General features: G+C 40.5%; 1 protein-coding gene across 7 annotated transcripts in view; it reads left to right on the top strand.

Moving 5' to 3' along the window:
- FHIT (fragile histidine triad diadenosine triphosphatase) overlaps nt 1-27,624 on the top strand; it is a 1,568,898-nt gene that overhangs the window by 616,171 nt on the left and 925,103 nt on the right. Inside the window, exon 4 of one of the 7 annotated variants that reach the window (XM_042235724.1) lies at nt 8,284-8,374. The exons of the other annotated variants lie outside the window; for them this stretch is intronic. The gene's annotated coding sequence lies outside the window, so the exon portion shown is untranslated. The remainder of the gene's footprint in view (nt 1-8,283; nt 8,375-27,624) is intronic. 7 annotated transcript variants of the gene reach the window in all.

Genomic DNA, 27,624 nt, shown 5'->3' on the forward strand with positions numbered 1-27,624 from the left:
GTCTTACAGGAGTGTGCCTTGGGGTTTTTGAGCTCATTAGGGAAGCTGGCAAAGCTTTCCTTGGGAAGTGAGAGTTGAGATGGAAGTAGGAGTTTGCAGGAGAATGGAGAGAAGCATGTTAAGTGTAGAGGGCACATCTGATGCAAAGCCCCTGGTGGGAGGAAGCGGCATTGGTGTCAGTAGCAAAACAGTCCCACACGCCCCTGGGAGTAAGGGTAGCAGTGACAGGAGTTGCCCATCAGAGGGCAGGGAAAGGTCAGTCCTTCAGGGGCCAATTGGCCAGAAGAAGGATTCCATCCTTAGCCTCACAAGGTGATGCTCCTCCCCATCAGTCCTTGGAGTTGGGTTTCCACCCATGGTAACTTGACTCTGACTTTTCTTTAATAGAATGATGGTTAAAGCCCCATGGAAAATACAACCAGCTTTCTCTACTTTTCTGTCCATGTAACTTGGAAGTGTTTTGTGTAGAAGAAAAGTTTTTAATTTACAAGTCCAAGTCTGAGCAGGCGGAGCTACTTAATGGAATGTTCTTGTATATAATTGTGAAACAATCTTTGATTACTTGTTCTCAGGCCACCTGTAAAATGCTTAGAAATATTCCCATTTCAACTAAGGATCTGAAGCCTTAGGTCCAGCTGAATTAGAGGTTTTATAAAATGGCCGTAAGTTCTCTTTGCAGATTTGAAGACCTTATCTACTCCATGGGAGGAATTCTCCATCCTCTGCCTCCTGGTCTATTAGACAACTTGCTCTTCCCCGCTCTTTGACCCAGGAGACTGACCTCAGTAGACTGTATCACCTGGGCTGCCATGACTGCAGTTTCTGGTTTGTTTCAGTCACTGGGAGATCCTGGAAATAGATGAGGTGACAGAAAGAGAGAAAGAGGTGGGAGGGCATTTTCCGTGTAGCCTGCCTTTCCCTCCACGTCTCCAGCTCTTGGTGGTAGCTGCAGCCTCACTTATCTCATGAGGCTCTGGTGACACATTGCCTTCCTTTGCTCTTTTAGGCTAAGGGAAGTAAAGAGCTCATGCTGCAGGTAGGTAGTCCCAGGTATCTCAGCATCCTTAACTTGTGACTCTACCTGCACCTCTGAAAGGAGTTCCTATACTTAATTGTCTTCAGAGTTGCAGTCAAATGTGACTTCTGTCTGCTGAGATGCTGACTGATACCATCAGAATCTGTTTTCTGCTTCCTGTTGTGTTCTCCCCCTCCTAATACCTGGGTAGGCTTCTCAGTTGGTGATAACGGGACCAGAAGGACAATGGTGAAATCCCCTGGATAACATGCACTCCCTTTCCTCACTTTGGGCTCAAAATAGACCTGTCTCCGGAGGAAGGAAGGGCACTGTTTGTCATCATATATCTGCCTTGCTGTCATTCAGAACCTAATTGGACTCTCTTAAATTTCATTCTGTTCCTGCTTGTCATGTTTCTGGGCCCCTGAGACCTTTCTTGCGATGTGTGTTCTGAAGCAGGACATTCTGATGCAGCCATTTTGATGTGAACATTTTGATCTTCAGAGTGCAAAGAATAGGATTTTGGTCATATGCATGATAGATATCGGCACACATTCTCCGACCCTCTGCTCCATCCCTGAGCTTTACCCTCACTTTACATTCCTTTTTTTTGTTTGTTTTACTTTTTTTAAAAATAGAGATGACTATACATATTTTTGTCCTGAAATACTTTAAAGCAGGGGTCTCCAGTCTCCGGGATCTAATGCCTGATGATCTGAAGTGAAGTTGATGTAATAATAATAGAAATAAAGTACACAATAAATGGAATGCACTTGAATCATCCTGAAACCATTCCCAAGCCTTTCGTCTGTGGAAAGATTGTCTTTCACGAACCTAGTTTCTGGTGCCAAAAAGGTTAGGGACCATTGCTTTAAAGTGAATCCTATACATCATCTCCTTTCACCTATAAGTACTCTTCTATGTTTCTTTAACAGATAAGGGCTGTAACTATAGTACACACACAATGAAGTGAATGATGATTCTTTAATATCTAATAAGTAGTTCATGTTCAGTTTTCTTCCATTCTGTATAAATTTTTTACCATTGAGTTTTTCAGATCGCATGCTGTACAATATTGATACGTTGCATTTGGTTATTGTCTGCTAATTTCTAACAGTCCTCTACTTTTTATTTGTTTATTGAAGTAACAGAAATAGAGCAAAAGTGCCTGACTTAAGTGCTCATTGAATGCTAGGAAGATGAACTGTCCATGTAACTACTACTCAGATAGAGACAGCAACATCTCTAGCACCCCAGAAGTTACCTAGTCATTGTGTGTGCACTTGCCTTCCAAGATAGCAACTGTTCTATTACCATGCTATTTTTCTTTTTTTTTTTTTCACTTCACATGAATGGGTTCACACAGATTGTCAGATTTTTGTGTGTTTTTGCTTTGGTAAAAATCTTTAAAAAAAACTTAAATTAGGTGTAGTTTGTATGTACTAAACTGTGCTCATGTGAAATGTGTAGTTCAGTGAGTTTTAAAAGAGGGATGTGCCAGTGAAACCACCACCACAATTAAGATGCAGAGCATTTCTATCACCCTGAAAAGTTCCCTCGTCTCATATTGTAGTCATTCTCTCCCTCTAGTCCCAGCTTTCAGGCAACTATTAATTTATTTTCTGTCGCTAGGGATTTTTTTTTGCATTTTCTAGAATTTTTAATAAATTGAGTCATATGATATGTATTCTTTTGTGTCTGGCTTCCTTCAGTGAGTATGATTTAGATAATTATCTGTGCAACTGCATGTATTACTAGTTTGTTTTTTTTTATTGCTCACAACCATTCTATTATATAGGCAGCCCTCATTTTGTCGATTTACTCATTTTGTATATTCATTCCTTGGTCTACATTAGAGTTGCTTACAGATTTGGATTATAATGAATAAAATTACTTATAGTACAGATATTTTTGTGGGCATAGTTTTATTTCTCCTGGATAAACAGATACTGGAGAGTGAAGTGTCTGAGTTGTGTATTATGAATACATGGAAAATTTTAAAGAAACGGCATAACACTTGTTCAAAGTGGTTGTACCATTTTACATTCACAGAATCAGTTTATGAGCCTTATAATGGTTCTACATCCTTGCCAACCCTTGGGAAGGTTGCTCTTATAAATTTTAATTTAACCTCATTTCAGTTTTAATTTGTATTTCCTGATAACTGGTGATGTTGATCATGTTTTCATGTTATTATTTGCCATCTGTATAAACTCTTTGGTGAAGTATCTTCACATCTTTGTCTCTTTTTGTTTCTTTGACTTATAGGAGTTCTTTATGTATTCTGCATACAAATCCTTCGTCCGATATGCATGCTGCAGATGTTTTCCTCTGTTACATGACCGTGGCTTTTAAAAAGCAATTTTAAATTTTCACTTATTATTCCTTTTGTTCCTTACTAAGAAATCTTGTTCTAGTCCAAGGTTGCAAAGATTTTTTTTTTCCTATGATTTATGCTAAAAGTTTGGTCTATGATCTATTTTGATGGAATATTTCTGTATGGTATAAAGTAAGGGTCAGCATTCTGCAACTTCCCCCCCCCCCACCAATATGGTACCCAGTTGTTCTAGCAGTATTATCAAAAAGATACCATATTCCCCCATTGCATTACTTTGCATTGTTGTAAAAAATAAATTGACCATTTCTGTGTGAGTCTATTTCTGGACTCCTCAATCTGTTCCCTTGATTCATTTGTGTATCCTTCATTAATAACACACTGTTTTGATTAGTGTGGCTTTATAGTCAGTCTTAAAATCAAGTAGTGTGAGTTCTCCAACTCTGTAGTTCTTTATTAAAACTGTTTTGGCTCTTTTAGTTCATTTGTGTTTCAAATAAATTTTAGAATCAGTTTGTCAATTTCTACAAAAAGTCCTACTGGGATTTTGATTGGAATTGCATTGAAACTTCAGATTGATTTTTTGAGAGAAATGCCATTTTGACAATATTGAATCCTTCAATCCATGAATATGCTATATCTTTCCATTTATTTTGCTCTTTAATGTCTGTCTGCAATGCTTTATAGGTTTCAGAGCAAAGGTTTTGTATGTATTTCATATTCTGGGATGGCATAATAAATGGAATTGTACTTTCAACTTTATTTTCTGATTGTTCTTTGCTGCAAATTGATGCAGAGTGGGAAGTTTTTAATTCTCTTATTCCTCCTGCTCCTATTAGCTGTGAATCCTCCATAAAGAAGGACTTGTAATTCCTGTTTGGTTACCTTGAAGTGCAGTCCATACCGGAAAGGCAGAGAAAATGCTTAAAATTTTTTCTCTCTTTTTGTTTATTTTCTCAGCCGTGAGTTGCTACCCTCACAACTTGCAAAGGAAACCAGTGATTTTGAAAATGCACCATTATGGAACACACGGATTTTTATAAAGTAGATCTATTTCACTTTACCATATTCCTTGTTCTGTTGATGTTGAAATTAATCCATCTTTGGCCAGTGGGAGCCCTTTCAAGTTGGCTTTGAGTCACTTTGATATGCCTCAATAGTCTTTGATAGATTCCTGTGACAAACTTTCCTAGATCACCGTGTCCATTTCCTGACCCAGTTCTGAAATCAGCCATTTCTTCCAGGATCCTTGATTCTTTTCCAAAGAAAGGAAGTGCTTAAGAGACCAGAAAGAGGCTTTAAGACCAAAGCAGAGGCTTCTTCATCCTCAGTCTCGTCCTCAATCCTTCCACTTTATTTGGCCGAGAGTAATGATAAGCACATCGTTATTTCAGTCCTGCCACCTGTTTCGTGTTTGTCCTGGGATACTTACTTAACTTCTCTGTGCCTGTATTCTCCTCTATAAAATGAGTATGGTGATTGCATAATGCTAGCCCCTTTGGTTTTTTAACAGATAGCCAACTTGAGTAATGGTGGGGTGGTGGCAGTAAAGTGTGTTCCGTCACTCAGTTGTGTCTGACTCTTGGCAAACCTATGGCCTGTTACCCCCCAGGCTCCTCTGTCCACGGGATTTTTCAGGCAAGAATACTGGAGTGGGTTGCCATTTCCTCCTCCAGGGGATCTTCCTGCCCCAGGAATCAAACCCACATCTCCTGCACTGGCAAGCGGATTCTGTACTGCTTGAGCCACCTGGGAAGCCCAGTGGTGATAGTACTAGTTGTTATAAACAATAATGGTCATAGTGACGTTGGCTGTTCATTTTTTTCCACAAATTACTATGCACCTACTAAGCTGTAGTCTTGGCAGAAGACTACTGAAATAGTAGTCATCACAGAAATAGACGTCATCACAGCAGTATGAATCATAGTCATTTAGCTTTTCAATAAACAGTGACATGTGAGGTGCTCTACTGGCCACTAGGGATGCAGTGGCGATCAAGACAGGTGTTGTCACGTCTTTAAGGAGAAAGACAAAACACAAGTAAAGTGGCAAATATAAATTATAACATGGATCCAAAATTGTTCACTTAGATATTTCTCTAGGTTAAGGACTGACATTTCAAGTAGTTTCATACCGTCATCAAAATGATTGCTTCAAAACGGTGCTGTCCAAATGGGCACATTGAAACGTTTTCTATCTAAGCATCCCATTTGTATTGCCGTCACTACATTTTTGTCCTAAGCACCTTTCCCTGGAGAGAATTACTTCTGATAAAGGGTGGCCTCTTTGAAATAACTCATAGGACGGCACGTGGGGCTTCTCTTCCTTCTGCTCCTTTCCTCTGATGCTGCCCAGTGTTCCTAGGGGGCAGCCGGTCCCCAAGGAGACCACCCCTTCTGGAAATGGAGATGTGCCCTTGCTGAGGACTTGGCGTCAGAGGAGCGGAATGGTGCCATCAAAGGGAGAGTTTCTGCAGAACCCAGAGGCAGCAAACCACCTGGCTCTCACTTACTTCGGAGTGAGAATGAGGTCACAGGATGTCCCTTCCTGTGAATGACTGTATAAAAGGCCGAGAGAAAGCCTCCTCTTGTCCTCAGCTGAAAGTGTCCTCATGCTGTGAAGGAGTCACTTTTTTGGCTCTTTGTGCAGTCGCCAAAGGACAGTCTCAGCAGGGCAGGCATGTGGGAAGCCAAGGAGGTGAGAGCAGGTATTTTCCTCTCTCATTTTGGGGGCTGCTTACTTTCTCCACACGGACACAAAGCCTCTTAATTGGAAAGGGGATAACACAGAGTTTTCAGCTGTTTGCCTTTGCTATTCCCAATCCTTCTTTACTTTTTTCCTAACTGAATGGGAATTGCCCCAAGCTTCAGCTTCCTTTTAGTAAGTGTACCAATTGATTGGAATCTATTCATCTCCCTATTGTGGGAAGTGGACTACTTTAGCCACCCGAGTTGCCTATGTGGGCTTCCCAGGTGGATCAGTGGTAAAGAAAATGCCGGCCAAGGCAGCGGACGCAGGAGACACGGGTTTGATTCCTGGGTGGGGAAAATCCTATAGACTAGGAAATGGCAACTCACTCCAGTATTCTTGCCTGGAGAATTCCATGGGCAGAGGAGCCTGGCAAGCTACAGTCCAGGGGGTTGCAAAGAGTTGGACATGACTGAGCATGACACAGCACCGCAGCACAAGGTGTCTACATCTGACCTTTGCCCTCAGTGATCTTGCTGACTGTATGGTCAGGCCGCTCAAGGCGGCTGTTCTCTTCTCTTTGACTATCCTCTGTTCAACAAGTGCCTGCTTCACCTACATGCTGCTTACATGACTGGCCGTCCTTCCTACATGCTTGCCCCAGGCCCTAGCTGGTGATTGTTATGGGAGAGGCAGTGAGGGCGTGCCCCTCTGCTAGTTTCCCCAGTAGCTGGTGAGTCAACCTGATAGGGACTCTGCTTATAACCGGCAGTCTCCTCCTTCTGCAACCCGGGAGAAAAGACTGTTGCCATGTCTCGCCAACCATCCATTGCACATGGTGGGGCGCTGCTCTAGGACCTTGTTTCAGACATGCAAGCTCCCCTTACTCATTAAACCATTGATGTCTCTGTTACTGATGCAGGCTCTTTCTTTGGTCTTAGAACTGGGGAAGCATGGGATTTGTAGGCCCCTCTGGGTACAGCCCCAGAAGGACAGAGGTAAAATCTATTCTTTCTACAAATCATCATTGAATTTACAGGGGTTCTAGGACCAAAACACAAAGCCAACAGTATTTACTATCTACTCCTTCACCGTAGAGTTTACCAACTCTGCTCTTGGACATTTACCTGGGACTTCTTTTCAATGGTATAATGGTCATGAGTCTGGGCTCAGTGTTACATGGCCTTGGGTTCAAATCTTGTCTCAGTCTAAGAGCTTACTGTGCAGCCTTAGGCAAGTCACTTAACTCCTCTGAAGTTTAGTCTCTTTATTTGTCACAAAATACTAGGAGTCAGTTGGACATCTGATATTTATGGAGTGTCTATGATGTATCAGGAACTTCCTTCTTAGCCACAGAGATGAAGACAGATAACAAACGTGCACAAAAATAAATGAGATGGTTTCAAATTTTGATAAGGAGAACAGGATAATAGTGGAGGGATAGAGTAATTTGGTTGTGTGGTTTGTGTGTGTGTGAGCTTTTAAAGAAAAGATGATTCAAGAAGGAGGGAGTGATCTGCTATCAAATACTGCTAAGTGGCTAAGTAAAGAGAGGCCAGAAATTGGTCACTTGCTTTGGCAAGATGTGGTCTGTTGATGACCTTTACTAGGGATGTGCTATGAATAGCCTCTGACCTTTATATGTTCATAATAAAGGGAAAGCATGCGCTGACTCTGGGTTTTTAGAGAATCTAGAATGATGCTTGGAGAAGGAAATGGCAACCCACTCCATTGTTCTTGCCTGGAGAATCTCAGGGATTGGGGAGCCTGATGGGCTGCTGTCTATAGGGTCGCACAGAGTCGGACACGACTGAAGCGACTTAGCAGCAGCAGCAGAATGATGCTTTCAAGGGAACGAATCCTATAGTTTGGCTGAGTTTAAAAAAGGAAAATCTGTAAGGGATGTTATATTTCTGACTCCAATAATTGCATTATAGATAATAGGAAAAAAATTAATGGCTACTGACGACCCTTTTAGTTTGTGTTATTTACTAGGGTCTGCCACAGTATCTCCAAAATATCCTGCTGTTAGGGTGCTTGTTAAAAACATTTTTTGAATAAAAAATCTTTTACATGTGACAGCATCAAAATAACCCAGTTGAAATGGATCCCGGTGACTTTTAAACACACATCAAAGCCAAAGTTTATGAGCAGCATTTCGGCTAATTAGAATGGACTCCTTTCTTTGTGTCTGTCACAGAGACATGTTCCTGAAATTCTTTCCCCCTTTTTTCATTTATCACAGTGGCTTTTCATCTTGTTGCTTTTCTCCAGCCATCAGAGGAAGCTGTGGCCAAACAGTGTGCATCACTGGGGAGAAAAAGCCATCTCTGTTGGTAAGGAAGTGGGGGATAAAGGCCAATTCCTATTGATTCCTGTTTCTCATACAGAGTGATGCCTTTAACACTCCATAATGAAAGTTTTTATATGTGAGAGGATTACCAACATTGGGCTGTTACTGTCCTTTGATGTGCCTCAGAAATATTACAGCAGAAGTGATTAAGGAATAAATTGTGGGACACCAACTGTTTTGCTGAAGTTGCTTTGCCACTAGCCAAGTTATGTGGTGGCAAATTTTCTTTTTTACCTTTTAAAAAACTATTATTATTACAGGGGGATGTTAGAGTAGATTGTCAGCATGTTTCACTTCAGGACAGAAAATAAATGGAGCCTTAAAGATTAACAACAGTATCTAGGCGTTGGTGGGGAATGCACATTTCCCCAGCTTTTGCCCATTTTATAGATGAGGACAGTAAAGCTCAGAGGAGTCAGGAGTTGGCCAGGGTCACCCTGCTAATCGGATACCCACCCAGGGACATGAAACCGGCTTAAGCTTCTCATTCTGTTTCCACTTAAAACGTAGCCATCTCTGCATTCGCCTGGAAGGAAGGTTAAAATTGTTTAAAGCCTGGCAACTGATGAAATATGAGGAAATCATGTGCTGTGAGACCGTGTGTTCTGCAGCTTTCTACTGAACTGGGAATCGCTGGGGCACCAGAGTGGGTCTGAAACCTTTCCCTGGCAGCTGGGTTTGGTGTCTGCAGAGGCGAACTGTGGCTCCTGTTTAAATTGCTCAGATGGAAATGGGGCCGCACCTGAGTGTGGGCTCATGCTTTCTCTCTGCTTGCTCAAATTAAGCTGCCTAACTGTGTTCTTGGGGAGGCTGCAGGTTTGTCAGGGGTCAGCTAGCATTTCCGAGCAGCTCTTCCGAACGCAGGGAGCATGAATTTCCTTTCCCCAACTGACGGCAGGCAGAGTCACTGCAGAACAGCTCGAGTGTTCTAAATTTGGATTGCTTTATTTGGCACTTTTATTAATCTAAAGGACATCACTTCATGCTTTTTTTTTTTCCTTAACTCAGTTTTGATCCTTCATTTTGTAGATTATCAGGTAGGGAATGTTCTAAGTATGTAAATATCTCCTTTGTTGTATTAAAATAGAATTATTATTAATTGTATTTCTAATAATGATAACTATTATTATTACTACTGATAATAGACCAATAATGTCTATTGTGTTTTCTGGGGGACTAAGCGTTGTGCTAACAGCTTTATATGTAGCATTTGATTTAATCCTTGAACTAGTCCTGCCATATAGACGCTTTCATTATTTCTCTTTTACATATAGAAAAACTGAGACTCAGATTGGTTAGGGAATTTGCCCAGCATCACACAGCTAGTAAGTGGTCCAGTCAGGATGTGAAATCAGGTGGTGTTGCTTATATCCCCTGTTTCTAACCACATACTTGGTGCCTTCTTGCCACGGGTTAATAAACTATGAGAGTATTTTGAGCAACATTTTCTGCTTAAGAGTTAAAGGCCTTTTCATTTATTTTTAAAAGTAGAGATTGGCTTTTGTTTCAGGCTTGTCTTGGCCTACACTTGCATTTTCTAGAGAAGGAAACTGAAGCGCAGAGGACGAAATGTCGGCAGCGTGGCTCTGCCTTCTTACCTCCTGCTTTCCTCCGTTTTCCTTTGCTTACAAGGCAGCCACTTCTGACCAAGTTCAGTATCACATTCAAGACTGTATTATCAATAACTAGCTTAGTGCTCAAAGGCTGAAGAAACTGTGCTTTTTTTGTTTTTTTTTTCCTCAAGGTCTAGAATGGACCTCTATCATATTGTCTGACAAGGTGGGAAATCTTTTCAATCAATTCTTAAAAAGAAAATAACTTTGTTTTTTAACTTTTTTCTTGATGACACTGACTGTAAGAAATGACATTCATTCTAAGGTTTATTAATTAGCTGAAAGTAAGATAGACATTAACACTGTGTCCTGTTCATAACTGTGGGAATTAGGGAGAATTTATGGCTACTCGATTATTGTAGAATATATTATAAATAATCATGATGAGTTTCTTTTGAGCAATCTGAGAGATGTGGGATGTATTTTTATCTGGTTAGTTTTGTCAGTAAACCATACCTGAAAATGGGAACCTCAATTTTGTTTTGCATCTTTGCAACTGCTTTATGATCCTGAGGAAACTGTGTTTTCACCCTCTGTTTGAAAAAGAGACACCTTTCTCTAATACCTCTCCTGTGTTCTGATTAACCCAGTTGGCTGTGACTCAAAAGCAAAGACTTTGACCCCTCTGGTAAATGGGCCCATTTCAACTTGGGAGCTAAGACAGTTCTCTTTTATCTAAAGAGATGTGGAGGTGTAAAAAGCAGGTACTTAAAGTACTTCTTGTGGAAAACCTGTTCCTTCCATCCCGGTGGTAATTGAGAGATCGCAATTTCTGGCACAGTTCAGAAAGATCATCCTTATGCGTTATTGTCTCCCTGACTACTATAACCATCCTTAGATGAGCTTACAGTTTGAAAATTAGGTAACCCCTGAGAGACGCTTGTGACTGAGTTCGAGGCTTACCCCATTTTGGCAAGCCAGCAGTTCTCCTGTGGTGGTAAGAGGCAGCCCTGCTTCCCCAGACTCTCCCCAGCTGTCCGTGAGATATTCCAGTTGAAACTAGAAGCTTCATATGTGCACACTGCTGTACTTACAGAAGGAAATGGCAACCCACTCCAGCATTTTTGCCTAGAGAATCCTGTGGACAGAGGAGCCTGGTGGACTGCTGTCTACGGGGTCGCACAGAGTTGGGCACGACTGAAGCGACTCGGCATGCATGCATGCATTGGAGAAGGAAATGGCAACCCACTCCAGCATTTTTGCCTGGAGACTCCTGCGGACAGAGGAGCTTGGTGGGCTGCCGTCTATGGGGTTGCACAGAGTTGGGCACAACTGAAGCGACTTAGCATGCATGCATGCATTGGAGAAGGAAATGGAAACCCACTCCAGTGTTCTTGCCTGGAGAATCCCAGGGACGGGGGAGCCTGGTGGGCTGCCGTCTATGGGGTCACACAGAGTCACATGACTAAAGCAACTTGGCATGCATGCATGCATTGGAGAAGGAAATGGCAACCCACTCCAGTGTTCTTGCCTGGAAAATCCCAGGGACGGAGGAACCTGGTGGGCTGCCGTCTGTGGGGTTGCACAGAGTCACACGACTGGAGTGACTTAGCAGCCTCAGCAGCAGCTGTACTTGCAATGGACAACCTAGTCAAGGACCTGCAGGGAGCACTGCTCAATGTTATGTGGCAGCCTGGATGGGAAGGGAGTTTGGGGGAGAGTGGATACATATATATTCATGGCTGAGTCCCTTCACTGTGCACCTGAAACCATCACAACATTGTTAGTCAGCTCTGTATGTGTGCTCAGTCGCTTCAGTTCTGTCCAGCTCTTTGCGACCCTCATGGACCATAGCCCACCAGGCTCCTCTGTTCATGGGATTCTAAAGGCAAGAATGTTGGAGTGGCTTGCCATGTTCTTGTCCAGGGGATCTTCCCAGCCCAGGGATTGAACCAGTGTCTCATGCATTAGAGGTGGATTCTTTACCACTGAGCCACGAGGGGGAAGCCTGTTAACTGGCTATACCAAAATAGAAAATAAAAAGGTTTTTTTTAAAAAGCTTCAGCTTATTGTGCCAGAAGCTTTGGCACAGTCATTCCAAATTTAGGAGTCCCACCCATGTTGTTCCACTTGTGCATCTCTAAATCCTACTAGAAGATGCTGATAATCTGTCCAGCTCTGTGTAGCTGTGTAGGACAAACTATTACAAGCAACAGCTAATTCTTTCCCATGTCTCATCTTATAGGAAACTGGGTTTTTGCGGTACCCAAAGTGATTTATTGTTTGCTGTGCAAATGAGCAGAGTCAGGTTTTAAAACAGTTTTAAGATTGCTCTGGAGGAAAGGCACAGTCTCCGTGTAAGTCATTATCTTGGGGATCCTGTGTGACACACACACAGGGTGGCATATGGTGGTGGTGGATGGACTGAGGCCCAGAGAAACTTCAGAGACTATGTGATGGATTTCTCTGACACTCTGAATTAGACAGTGCCCCAGGAGATGAAAGTAAGGTATTTTTCATGAGGTTTTTTTTTTTTTTTTTCCTCCCCTGCTAACTTTCCCACTTCTCTAAGGGTTAATTAATTTCTGTTTCTTTACCTAAGGAACCTGCCTCTGGATTAGGTTGATGACAGACTGATGAATGGACGGATCTGACAAGCACAGGCATTTTTGCCATCTGCCTCCTGTGTTTCTGCTTGGATCCTCTTGGTGTAAATCAGAATAACAGTGAAACAATGCACAGGCGTTGGAAAGAAAAGACAGGCCCCCATTTTCAGGCTCTCTGAAAATTTTTCCTTTTATTTGATTTTGGTGGTTTCAGTCATATCTTCTAATACAGTTTCATACAAATGTAATCTGGTTTCCTCAGCCTAGTACAACCCAAATCAAAACGATATTATACCTCTTCACAGCTGTAAATCCTTCCTCAAATTAAAGCTCTGAAACTTAATCTGCTAGAGGTCTACAGAGAAGGAGGGGCGCCTCCAGCACCCCATCACGGATAGCATTAAGCATCTAATGACAACTTGACAGAGACTTTTATCTTTTGTCCCTTGTGAAATCAAATCTTCAAAGTTATCTGCCTCTTCTTTGAAACTTAGCACAGGCTGTACTGGGCCAGGTGTCTCAAGGCTGATACCAAGGGGCAGAGACCGAGAGCTGTTTTTTTTTTTTTTTCTTTCCCACCCAGTTTTTTCTGGACTGCCTTCTTTTTCTTTCTTGCTTTTTTTTTTTAAATAACCTGGGGAAGATATGAGGGTAACATCTGAGATGTGGCCACTTCCCCAAAAAGTTAAAGACACAGAGTTGCAGAATCTCAACAGGGACTCAAGCAGGAGATTAACAAATTAGTTGACCTCACCAATTAACCAATGAATTAGAGCAGGGTGGAGTCAGACAAGGAGCAGGGTGGGTAAGCGTCAGGTGAGAGGGAGGAACAGAAAGTGAGAGATCCAGATGAAGTAAAGCTCTTGGTGAAGCTGACAGCATGGAAGAGTGGGCAGGGGGCCAAGCAGAGTCTGCAAGGAAGGCTGGGGGAAGGCTCAGTAAGTAGGTGGACCTTAGCATCAGGGTCCCACATAAGAGAGGCACTTAACCCAATCCTTAGGTCTAGAACACAGTTAGTTTCCAGGAAGGTGGTGGTTCAATAGCTACTGTTTAACCATTATTTTAGGAATTTTCTAGGACTTCTAGACCTGTTCCTCTTAAGGCTGGGCTCTGACTGCTTTGGGAAGAAACCTGATTCTTTCATTTCCAAATAAGCGGACAAGCCTCTATCCTCTGTGATCTTCCAGGAGACTGCTAGGCATTTAGGTCTCCCTGTGGCCTCTCTGTGGGCCAATTATTTAGAATCATTTGCCTTCTTTTCAACAGGCAGTCAGCTTGTTGGCGGTCAGCTTCTTCATGCTGCTTTTCATTTACAAAACTGAAGGAACCACACTCTGTTCTATGGTGCCAGTTCCAGATTCCAGAATATGCTTCTTGCTTTCTGAGATCACTTTGAAAATGAGGCCAGACCTCTTGGCTAGAAGACTCTTGGGATATTTTATTGATACATAGAGTCCCTGAAGACATAGGTGTCAGGTCGTGTCCCAGGTCCCTTGGAGGATACTTTCAGAAAACTACTGTAAGAATACTTCTCATCATTTTCATCTCCAAGGAAGCCAGTGTGACAAAGGAACAGTAACAGGTTATCATTCATTTAAAAGCTGTATTTTGAGAGCAGTTAACAAATGTCAGGCAATTCATGTGGTGTTTTAGGATATGGGAAGACTGTGGTGAAGAAAATAGATGTTGTCCCTGTTCTCATGATGGCCACGTTGCCATCTTTGAATGGATACTATGTTTTAAAGGTTGTAAGGAGTCTGAAATAACTTGGAATTTCTCACTAGAGGGAGGTTTTCATTGTGTGTGTGCATGCTCAATTGAGTCTGACTCTTTGTGACACCATGGACTGTAGCCCACCAGGCTTCATTACCTGTCAGCCTCCTCTGTCCATGGAATTTTCCAGGCAAGAATACTGGAGTGGGTTGCCTTTTCCTTTTTCAGGGATCTCCCCAACCCAAGGATCAAACTGGCGTCTCCTGCATTGGCAGGCATATTCTTTACTGCTGACCCATCAGGGGGGCTCTCTTCTCTCTCTTACCCCATTCCACCCAGCCGAATCAGGTGGAAGCTCACGCTGGGCAGATGTGGCCAAGAAGATGGAGCTAAGTTTCCCTTCAGATTCTAGTCAAGGTATGTGGTATCTCTTCCTTGAAAGAGAAAGGTAGGCTGCCAGCTTAGCTGGGGAGCTAAGACCCTAAATGTCTTGCTGCCAAGAAACCAAAACATGAAACAGAAGCAATAGTGTAATGACTTAATAAATTCAATAAAGACAAACAAAAAAACAAATAAAAAATACCAATAGAGGAGTGTGAAGCTTACCATAGGAAACTCACTTGATTTGACACTGTGGAGAATTTTAAGCCTAAGAAGTGCTCTCCAAAACAATAGGCATTATGTGCGTTTGTGTGTGTGTGTGTGCTCAGTTGCATCTGACTCTTTGCAATTGAACCCAGGATTGAACCCACGTCTCCTGCATTGGCAGCCTCATTCTTTACCACTATGCCACCTGGGAAGCCCAGGGATTGTGGTGGAGAACAATTAAGAGTTGGTTAGTAGTTCTGTGAGAGCAGTAAGCTAAAGTTTCCCTCTCCTGGTTTACCAGAGAGTATCAGGGAAGAACTGCCCTCCTGGAGTCAGAAAAAAATGAAAAACAGGCTTCAAAAACGACCCTTGTAAAGGAACCTGGATTTAATTGGATCAAACTGTGGAGTAATTTGTGCTCCCAAGGCATTATTGAAAATAATAGATCAGCAGGAAATTAGTGAAGCTTAACAACTGGATGTGATGCTGAATGATGCAGACAGCCCAACAGATGGTGGCGGGATGGGGGGTGAAGGCAGGGTTTGGAGAAAGTTAAAAGAGAACCGTGAAGCACATTCTTCTCCAGTGTATGTGGCGTGTTCTCCAGCTACACTGTAAAACATGCCTCAAAACATTTAAAAGGATTGAAATCATATGAAGTACGTTCTCTGATCAGAACAGTGTAGAATTGCAACTCAATGTAGAATTACAACTCAGTAAGAGAAAATTGGGAACTTTACAAATATATGGAGATAAAACAACACATTCCTAAATAATCAATGGGCCAAAGAAAAAATTACCCAAGAGAAATGAGAAAAAAGAAATGTGATAAATGAAAATGAAGACATGTCAAATTTATGAGATGCAACTGAAACAATGCTTGGGGGAAATTTATAGCTTTAATCACTTGTATTAAAAAGGAAGAAAGATTTCAAATCAGTAACCTATCCTAAACTATAAAACAAAGAAGGAAAATGAATCCAAAGTAAACAGAAGGACAGAAATATTTGATAATAAAGATTGGAGCAAGAATTAATGAAATAGAGAAAAGAAAAGACAAATAAAGGAAATCCACATAAGCAAAAATTGCCTCTTTGACAAGATTAGCAAAATTGACAAACCTTTAGCTAGACTGACCTAGGAGCAAAAAAGAGAAAACTCAAACTACCAAAATCAGACGTGATGAAAGGGGCATTACTACTGACTCTACAGAAAGAAAAGATTACAAGGGAATTCTAGAAACAAATAAATGTCAACAAATTAGATGAAATACACACATCACTAGAAATATGAAAATTAGGAACACTGACTCAAGAACTGAACTGGATTCCAGAAGAAATATACAATCTGAGTAGATTCATAATAAGTAAAATAAAGAGATATAATTAGTAATTAAAAATACCCCACCAAGAAGCTCAGGTACAGAAAGTTTCACTGGCAGGTTCTACCAAACATTTAAAGAATAATTAATACTAATTCTTTATAAACTGTTCTAAAAGTTAGACAAAGAGAGAATACTTCCTAAAGCATCCTGATCACAAATATCCTGACACCAAACTGGATAAAGACATCACATGCAAAGAAAACTACAGATCATTATCTCAAGATATAAACACAAAGATCCTCAGCAAAATACTAACAAATTAAATTCAGCAACATATGAAATGAATACAACATGGCCAAGTGGGATTTATACCAGGAAGGCAAGATTGGTTAAACTTGTGAAAAATTAAATGAATACAATATACCATATCAACAGAATAAAAGACAAAACACACAGGATCTTATGGAGAGATACAGAAAAAAATTTGGAAAAAAATGAAATACCCTTTCACAATAAAAACCACCAGTGAAGCAGGAGGGTAGGGAACTTCATTAACCTGATAAACAGCATATGGAGGAACGTTCAAAATCATTAGCCATCAGGAATATGTAAATCAAAATTACAGTTAGAATGCCATGTCATATCCACAAGATGGCTATAATCAAAGGAAGGGTGTAGAGAAATTAGATACACGGTTGTGTGTCCCACTTTATACACTGATGGTGGGAATGTAAAATGGTACAGACACTTTGGAAAGCAGTTACTCATGTGGTTAAATATAGTGTTATATAATTCAACAGTTCTACTGCTATATACCCAAGAGATATGAAAATGTGTCCATATAAAAATTTGTCCATGAATATTTATAGTAGTGTACTTGCCAAAAAGTACAGTTCATGGACAAATTTTTATGTGGACATGTTTTCATATCTCTTGGGTGTATATCTAGCAGTGGAATGTCTGAAATGTCATCAGTGGATGAATGTGTACGTAAAATGTGGTATATCTTTTCAATGACATGTTGTTGTTGTTGTTGTTTTAGTCTCTTTGTGTCTGACTCTTTGTGACCCCATGTACTGTAGCCTGCCAGGCTCCTCTGTCCATAACATTTCCCAGGCAAGAATAGTGGAGTGGGTAGCCATGCCCTCCTTCAGGGGAATCTTCTCGACTCAGGGGTTGAACCTGTGTCTTCTGCATTAGCAGGCGGATTCTTTACTCATGAGTCACTTGGAAAGCGCCAATGACATATTATTCAGCAATTAAAAGAAATTAAGTTAGCAATGTGTGCTACGGCATGGATGAAACTTGGAAACATTTTGTTACAAGAAAGAGGCTAGTCAGAAAAGAGAACATATTGGACATGAGAGTCCTACTAATCCCACCACAGGCAAACTTAAAATTATTCACATTGCTCAGTAATTTCCTTAAGATTCTGAAACATTGGTTCTAGTTCTGCCTTTTTGCTGCTTTGTTCTTTTTCTCCATAATAAAATCCTCTCCCACCCCTCTGAAATATTTTACATTCTGAATCATTATTGAATCTATTGTCTCTTCCCATTCTTATAGTCCCTATTCTTCTTTAGGGTTCTATACTGTGCTGAGATTTTGCACCAGCTTCCTAGCTTGGTCCCCTGGCCTTCTGTCCGATTACATTCAAGCCTACCATAGCTTTAAGGATTTTCATAAACCTCACATCTACTCTACCAGTCCTCTGCCTAAGCTCTCCAAAAACATACCTATCACTGTCAGATGAAATTCAAGCTTGTCAACATGGCATACTTGGAAAGTAAACCAACCTTTCCTGCTCATCTCTCACCTTGACTCTTTGCTTCTTGCTATCTGCTCTGTTTGCATTGATCTGCAGGGACTTCTTTGCATGCACTGTGCTGATTTTTGTCTTCACCCTGCATCCACACCATTCCTTCTCCTTGGGATGCTCTCCTCATCAAAGTTTTAGCCACCTGACTCCTTGAAGTCATAGTCTAAGCAGTTTATCTCGTTACTTTAGCATTGCACCAACCATGTTTTGTCATGACTATCTTTATATGTGTTGTAGGAGTTTTGTTTTAAAAAGTAAAGGTTGTATCTCACTCATTACTGTACAGCACAATGCCTGGTGCACGGGAGATACTGGCGGAAGGACGTGGAGAGGGAGATATTGATGCTGAGAGAAGCCTTCCACTCCCTTCACCTGGTTTCAGGCAAGCTAAAGACCAATTCAGGCTAGGGAAACTTATTAACTAGCCAAGGTTTTCCCAAAGAAACTCCAGAATGAACACTTCTTTGCTCTTTCTAGGATTTTTCTACCCTGACAATCCATTTCTGACTGTTGTTCAATTTGTGTTTCACGAATATTGTATCTTCACGCTTTTTCCTTTTGTTCTGGTTTAACTAAGTCTGTGGATCACCCAATGTCTTCAACACTGTAGTCCTTCATAAAACATAAAGGTAATTGGACTTAAACATCAGTATCTGCATTTGAGGGATGCGTGTACATGAAACTTCATTTTAGGACAGAACACAGTCTATACCTATGAAAAGGATATACATTTTTGCAGCTATCAAGAATAGTCGTTTCTTAGCCAGGAGGACTTGAGTATGGCACTGAAAATATAAGGATGGGACATTTATTTGAGGAAGCTGAACTTTGGTTTCAAATAGATCCAGCCATGTAATTACATAACGACATAGAAGATTATTTCTTGTTCACATAACAGATTAATGACAGTTTATCATATGTCTGCTATGTGCACCGGGTACTGGCTGAGGCACTACAAATATGGACTTGGAGAAGATAGGCAAAGTCTCACAGTGCTCCTAAAGATGGGCTTTATGGGGCAAAATGTGGTCTGTGTTTCTGGTCACTTACAGGTTAAGGTATATGACTGTCACAGCACCATTTCCAATCATGGGTGGGGCTGTTGTTTGTTGTTCACTTGCCAAGTTGTTTCTGACTCTTTGCCATCTCGTGGAGTGCAGCATGCCAGGCTCCCCAGTCCTTTACTATCTCCCTGAGTTTTCTCAAATTCATATCCAATGAGTTGGTGATGCTATGTAACCATCTCATCCTCTGCCACCTCTTTCTCCTCTTGCCTTCCAACTTTCTCACCATCAGGGTCTTTTCCAATGAGTCGGCTCTTCACATCAGGTGGCCAAAGTACTGGAGCTTCAGCTTCAGCATCAGTCCTTCCAATGAATATTCAGGGTTGATTTTCTTTAGGACTGACTGGTTGGATCTCTTTACTGTCCAAGGGACTCTTAGGAGGTTGGGGATGCCATCAGAATTATCTGATCATTGGATCCCTGCCTTGTGGGACAGTTAGAGAGATGCCTTGTGGGACAGTTAGATGGAAGGAGAGAGGATGGTTGTTTAGAACACAAAGCTCAGAAATGTGCCAAAGGCTGAAACTATCAGTGCAGGATCAGGTTTGAAATAATGTACTTTTTAAACCCTTGCAGGACACAGATACCCCGTTCCCATGTGCTTCCCACTTTAAAGAAGACATGCCGTCCCTGAGACCTCACTCCTGCCAAAAAACCCCACAAACAAACAACAACAACAACAAAACCACAGACCAACCAAACAATAACAACAGCAACAACCAAAACTGTTGAGAACCTCAGGGGCCTTAAATCCTCACTAAGTATGATTTCCAAAACATAAATCCAGTCAGCCTAGACTGAGGTGTTGACATTGGATTTACTTGCATGACTTAATAGCTTATTTCAGAACCCTCTCAGAGTTCTTTTTTTTCTCATTGAGTTGTGATTATTTTGCTATGTTTCCTGTGGATGAAATTCACATGCACTCAGGATTTACTATATATTCTCCTCTGCCTTTCTCTCACTTAACAGTGTGATCATCCTTCACCTCTAATGAAAAAAGAAAAACAGTTTCCTAAGCAACTGACTGCCAGGTTGTATGAAAACCCTGTTTAGGATTCTTCCTTTAAAAAAATCCACATTATGAAATGTAGATCATTTTAAAGAAAGAGCAAGTTGGAGCCATGGTGACTGAGTGAAATGTGGATATGATCCTGTCCATGTTGGGTGCAAATGACCTTATCAGCCAATTTAGGATTATGAGAAAAAGGCCAGTGGGTGTTTTTACCTGGAAGTTTCTTTGGAGCAGCGGTGTGAGACTTGGAGGCCTGACTGGCTCTTGAGTCTTGGCCCCATTACCAGCCATTAATAGCATTTTGAGCTAGAAATATAACCTCTCTGAGCCTCAGCATTTTTGTCTCCAAAATGGGGATAGCAATCTCTATATTGTGTATAGCCCTGGGGGCTCAAATCATTATGAAAAAGGAAAAGGTTTCTCCTCTGTAGAGAATGGATACTCTGTTGGCATACTGGGTGTTTAGTCAAATTGCTAATTCCCCCTAAAGTTTAACTGTCAGGCGATGTAGCAGTATTTCAATGGCTTAATTCTTTTTTTGTCTTGACTTTGTGAATTGCGCACCAACCTTAAGCATTTCTGGAGTTGCTGCTATATGACCATCTCTGTACAGTCATCTTGGAAGACAAAAGAAGTTTCAGACTACAGAGTGTCAACCATGGAAATGTGTTTTCTGGAGTATTTTTTCCATGTAATGCTCTGTGTGATCACTAGTACATGCTTCAAAAAATGCCAATTTCAGAATAAATTTATGGAAGGATTCTTATATGTTCAGAAAACTTAGTAGACATAAACCCATATATGTGTGCAAGTGTGCTGAGTCACTTCAGATGTGTCCAACTCTTTGTGACTCCATGGACTGTAGTCTGCCAGGCTCCTCCACCCATGGGATTCTCTAGGCAAGAATACTGGAGTGGTTTGCCATGTCCTCCACCAGGGGATCTGGAGAAGGACATGGCAAACCACTCCAGTAGTCTTGCCTGGAAAATCGCATGCACGGAGAGTCCTGGTAGGCTACAGTCCATGGGGTTGCGAAGAGTCATACATGACTGAATGACTTCATTTTCACTTTTCACTTTCATGGATTGAAGGAAATGGCAACCCACTCTGATATTCTTGCCTGGAGAATCCCAGGGACAGAGGAGCCCCAAGGACAGTGGGCTGCCGTCTGTGGGGTCACACAAAGTTGGACATGACTGAAGTGACTTAGCAGCAGCAGCCACCAGGGGATCTTCCCAATCCAAGGATCGAACCTGTGTCTCCTATGTCTTCTGCATTGATAGGTGGATTCTTTACCACTAGCACCACCTGGGAAACCCTATTCATATATAAGTATATTAAAAGGCAGAATGAAATCATACATTCCAAGTTACTAATAGCATTTAGCCTTAGATGTGAAAAAAGGATTGACATGAAAGAATCATTTGGGGCTTAAATATTTTAGTCTAGTCTTCTAAATGATTTGAGATTTTTGCATCAAGAATGTAATCATATATTAATTTGATTTTTAAAAAAATCAGTATACTATTTTTGGGATAAGTTTTAGGCTTACAGAAACACTGAGCAGAACGTAGAGAGTTTCATATACCCCCACCACTCTCCCGGGTCCTCTATTGTTAATATCCTGTGTTAATGTGATAGGTACATTTATTACAATTGATGGGCCAATTCTGACACAGTATTATTCACAAAAGTCTGTAGTTTGTATTAGGTTTCACTCTTGGTGTTATACATTCAATTTGACAAATGTTTCATGACCTGTATCCAACATTATAGTATCTCACAGAATAGTTTCATTTCCCTAAAAATCCCTGGTACTCACCCATTTATACTTTCTAGTTCCACTGAACACCTTGCAACTGGTTTTTATTTTTTAACTGTCTCCATTGTTTTCCTTTTCCCCTATGTCATTCAATTGGAATTATACAGTATGTAACCTTTTCAGATTGGCTGCTTTCACTTATCAATATGCTATAAAGTTCCTCCATGTCGTTTCATGGCCTCGTACCTCTTTTCTTCATTGTCTGGAGTCACCACAGCTTGTTTATCCACTCACCTATTGAAGGCCATCTTAGTTGTTTCCAAGTTTTGGCAATCATGAATCAAACTGCTTTAAACTTTCTTGTGCAGGTTTTGTATGGACATGAGTTTCTAAATCATTTGGGTAAGTTTGAGGTACTGTTGAGTCATTTAGTAAGAGTATGTTTGATTTGAAAGAATCTGCTAAGCTGCCTTCCAAAGTGGGTGTACCATTCTGCATTCCCACCAGCAATGAATGAGAATTCCTGTTGCTCCACATCCTCCCCAGTATTTGACGGTGTTAATGTGTTTGATTTGCATTATTCTAATAGATGTGCAGTGGTGTCTCATGTTATTTTAATTTTGTAACTCACTAACAACGTGGGATTTAGAGCATCTTTTAATATGCTTATTTTCTATCTGTATATCTTCTTTGATCTGGTGTCTGTCGAGTCTTTGGCCCATTTGGGTTATTCATTTTCTTATCACTGAGTTTGAATTATTTCTGTGTTTTGGATAATAGTTCTCTATCAGATATGCCTTTTGCAAATAGTTTCTCCCAGTCTGCGGCTTATCTTCTTGTTCTCTTGACAGTGTCTTTCACAGAGCTGAAGTTTTTAATTTTAATGAAGTTCAGCTTATCAATTATTTCTTTCATGAATTATGCCTTTGGTGTTATATCTATAAAGTCATCACCATACCCAAATCATCCGTCTTTTCTCCTATGTTATTTCCTAGGACTTTACGTTTTATATTTAGGCCTATGATCCATTTTGAATTAGTTTTTGTGATGGGTGTTAGAAAGGTCTGTGTCTGGATATATTTTATTTTTTTCCTTTTCATAAGGATGTCTAGTTGTTCTAGCACCATTTGTGGAAAAGACTATCCTTTATCCATTCAGTTGCCTTTGCTCCTTTGTCAAAGATCATTTGATTATATTTCTGTGGTTCTATTTTTGATATCTCTATTCTGTTCTATTGATCTATTTGTCTGTTCTTTCGCCAGTACTCTACTGTCTTGGTTACTGTAGCTTTGTAACAAGTCTTAAAGTTGGAGACTGTCAGTCTTCTGACTTTGTTCTTTTCCTTCAAGTTTCTGTTGGGTATTCTGGATTTCCATATAAACTTTAGAATCAGTTTGTTGATGTCTACAAGCTAGCGTGCTGAAGCTTTTATTGAGACTGTATTTAACGTGTATTTTACGTTGGGAGGAACTAACAGCTTGATAATATTGTCTTCTTATCTATTTCCATGGAATCTGTTTTCTTAAAGATCTACTTTGATATCTTTCATTAGAGTTTTATAGTTTTCTTCATATAGATCTTAGAGATATTTTGTTCAAGTTCTGCCTATGTATTGCTTTGGGGGTGAGATATTAATCTAAACGGTGTTGTGCTTTAAATGTAAAATTCTGATGTATAAGAAAGTGATTGACTTTTATTAACCTGGTATCCCACCACCCTGCTGTAATCACTTATTAGTTTCAGAACACTATCACTTGTATACTTTTATCAAAAAAGAATCGAAGGAGATTGAGGAGAAAACTGATTCAGCAGACTTATACATATCATAATCTTTAAAATACGATGAAATATTTTGACACCAGGTATGACTTTTGTGAATTTCCCATAGTGCTTGCAATTGCTTTTGTTTATACTTGCAAATGTACAGATTCATATAATTAACTGACATACACACACATCTGTCATGAATTCATAAGAAGTGTTGTGTGAATTAATAGGTTATAGACATCCTAATAGACTTATTGATGTCTAGCAGAGGCAACTCTACTCAAGACTCTGTAGTGGCCTATATGGGAAAATGATCTTTAAAAAAGAGTGGATATATGTATTTTTGTTGCTGTTTAGTCACTGTCATGTTCAACTGTTTTGCAAGCCCATGGACTAAGACATCCGAATAATATACATATATAATATGTATAGATATGTAAGTCAGTTAACATTCACAGAAGCCTAGCAAGTGAAAAAGAAGAATCTAGGCAATGGCAATTGAAGTGATCATGGCTCAGTGATAAGATATATAAGGGACAAGGGTGTAGTGACTCGGAGGCCCATCACAGTTTCAATACAGAGAGCAGGGCCACGTTGAAGGAACCTCTTCTGGCTCACCAAATTTCTCAGTGTACAACAGTGAGGGCATTTGTGCACACTTGTCTGACTCCCAAGGATGGGTTTTTCATCTCTTTGCCTTCCATATCTTCTCCCTTCCTCTCTGGTTGGCTGACTCCCTTTGGAGCCATACAGAGAAGAATATTCTGAGAAATGTAGGTCTTGCTGTCTGCTTTGCAATGCAGATTGGTGAGAAGAAGTTGATAATTCAGGATTGATAACAGATCATCCAACATTCCTTATTTATTTATTATTTTTAAAAATTTTATTGGCGTATAGTTGATTTGCAATGTTGTTTTAGTTTCAGGTGTACAGCAAAGGGAATAAGTTATATATGTGCCCAGGCTTCCCAGGTGGGTCAGTGATAAAGGATCCACCTGCCAGTGCAGGAGATGTGGGTTTGATCCCTGGGTCAGGAAGATCCCCTGGAGAGGGAAATGGAAACCCACCACACTATTCTTGCCTGGGAAGTTCTATGGGCAGAAGAGCCTGGTGGGCCATAGTCCATAGGCTTGCGAAAGAGTTGAACATGACTAAACAACAACGATACATATATCCACTCTTTTTTAGATTATTTTCCCATACAGGCCATTACAAAGTCTTGAGTAGAGTTTCCTCCGCTATACAGTAGGTCATTATTGGTTACCTGTTATATATATAGTAGTGTGTGTATGGCAATCCCAATTTTGATAACAGAAATATCCATTCCCTATAACTTTGGCTTCTCCAAGGTCTTCTCTCTTTTTTTTAAACACATGTGCAAATGAATTTTTAAAATACAGCTTTACCTGATTTTGCCTATAAAGTGACCATATGATTCAGTTCTCCTTCTACAGTCTTGAAACATTCTCTTTGTACATGTCTTATAATAAATAAGCATATTTATATGCAAGTCCTGAAAAATGTGTTCTTCCTTCTTCCTCTGCAAAATATTCTTCTTCCTCTATAATAATAATCCTGTTGACAGCAGAGATCCTTTTATGCCTGAACATGCCTTGCAGTGTCTGACAGTATAATACACATAGTAGGTACTAATAAAATGTTTGCCTAATTAATTAATAGATAATATTACTTGATATACTGTTATGATCAATTTAACTCACTGTATAAGTGAATTGTACCATCACTTTGTTCTGACTAATAACTATAACTAAAGTGAACGCCCTGCTTAAATTTCTGATTTATGAGTCCTTTTTAAAAGTTTTTTATTGCTGTTTTTTCCTAGTCTAGTAGCCTGATGGTTTGCACTAGTCATTAACTTTCAGTTCAGAGTCGTGAAGCCTTAGTAGACACGTTGTGTTCAGTCTGCAGAGTCACGTTTCTTGCATCATTATACCTGGTACGTTTGAGAGCAGTCGAATGGCTTCTCTAATGATTCTAGAACACTGCAGTGAATGACAAATTACAGGTGTCTAATATTATATGATTGGTAAATGACTGTTTTGTGCTTTATTTCCATCCCTCCAGGAAGGCTAGATTATTCCCAAATAGCAGATTGCCATATGAAAACGCCAATATTTACTCTCTGTTGATACAAGGTAACAATTCAGAAACAATCATTTGATATAAGACACTCTTATGATTTTTTATTACAATTGGTAACTAGTTAGGAAGGATGAGTCTCTAAGGAACCCTGTTATGATTGGGTTGACCTTCAGGTTCAATAGGATGGGTTAGCAAAGAATTTCTTTGCTGTGAGTCCACATTATTGTCTAAATAAAATAAGTGTTTGGTTTTATTTTAGTTCCCAACTTAATTTAGGTTATTGTAAAAGCTCAGAACAGAAATTATGTTTCTAAAGTGATATTAACACAAAAAATTCAAATAAAACGAAGAAATATCTACTGAGCTTCTCATGTGGTGCTGCCTTTTAACTGGTATACTCTTTTCCTTTAAGTTAAGTGTTACAAAAACACAGCTTCACTTTGGTTTTTGCTTCTTACTCTTGGTGTGCACCTACTTGTTAACATGCATCCCCCCAGGTCTATTTCTAGTCATAGCTGCTTATTAATGCTGCTGCTTTGCTTACTTGCCTCAGATTTCTCTCTCTGTCTCTTTCCACCCTGCATCTCTATCTGCCTTAGGCTATTTTCTGCTCAGTTGGTTTTCTTTCAGCCTTATTGCAACGATGTTCTGGGACTTTGCTGATCCTATTTGTGGACCTGCATACACTCTCCATCTCGCTTTCTGCTTCATTGCCTCCTTCTCGCAGTTGACCTGCACTCAACTCACCTCTGCTGAAGAGCATCCAGGAGCACCCACCCCTATAAAAAAAAAAAAAACAAAACTGCCCTCTGTCTTTAGAACCCCCTCTGTGCTGCACTATCTGGGGGATAAACTACAAGCACCTTAGCTCCTCCAAGGGTGCCACAGTGGCTCTTTAGTGCCTAAGGGCTGGTGGGCAAGAGTGTCTAAGCTTGGACAAGAGGGAATAAGAGAGAAAGTGACTAAAAGAAAGAGATGGGGGAACACGTGTACACCCATGGTGGATTCGTGTTGATATATGGCAAAACCAATACAATATTGTAAATTAATTAGCCTCCAATTAAAATAAATAAATTTATATTTTAAAAAAAGAAAGACATGGAAGTTAAAGAGGAGGAAATGGGGAAAGAAGAGGGGATGCAGGAAAAAGAGGATGGAGAGTACAGAAAGGAGGGGAGGGCTGAAGAATAAAGAGAGGAAAGGGGCACTCGTCCCTTGGTTCCCCAGGGATTGGTTCTAGGACACTCCACAGATACCAAAATCCAAGGACAGTCACCTTATAGTTTAGGCACTCCGTGTTAGCAAGTTTTACATCCATGGATTCAACCAGTTGCAACCCGATCCATAGTAGTTTTAATCTGAGGATGGGTATCGTGCAGATTCCCAGGGCCAGCTATATTTATAGCCAGGAAAGCTATTCCAAATTCCTGTGAAAAAGTGCTCTTCATTTAAGAGCCAACATCTTCACATTTATTTACTAAACTCCAGGGTTTACTTAGTTTTGTTGCGATTCTGACTCCATTCTCTTGGTGCCTTTGTTGCTCTCCTTGCTCCAGCCCACCTCTCACCCTTCCTGCTTATCCCCAGACTGTCCTTTCTGCCTCAGCAACATGGGCTCTCTTTCCTTCTCTCTCACATGGCATTCACAACCAGCTTTCAAGGTTACACTTATAGTGTGATGTGTGAGACTCTTAGATGCTACCAATTTGGGGCAGAACTCAACCCAATCATGCGAAATACCAGGCAGGATGAATCACAAGCTGGAATCAAGACAGCTGGGAGAAATATCAACAACCTCAGTTATGCAGATGATACCACCCTAATGGCAGAAAGTGAAGAGGAACTAAAAGAGCCTCTTGATGAAGGTGAAAGAGGAGAATGAAAAAGCTGGCTGAAAACTCAACATTCGAAAAATGAAG

This window comes from Ovis aries, chromosome 19 (genome assembly GCF_016772045.2).
Source record: "Ovis aries strain OAR_USU_Benz2616 breed Rambouillet chromosome 19, ARS-UI_Ramb_v3.0, whole genome shotgun sequence".
Classification (NCBI taxonomy): domain Eukaryota; kingdom Metazoa; phylum Chordata; class Mammalia; order Artiodactyla; family Bovidae; genus Ovis; species Ovis aries.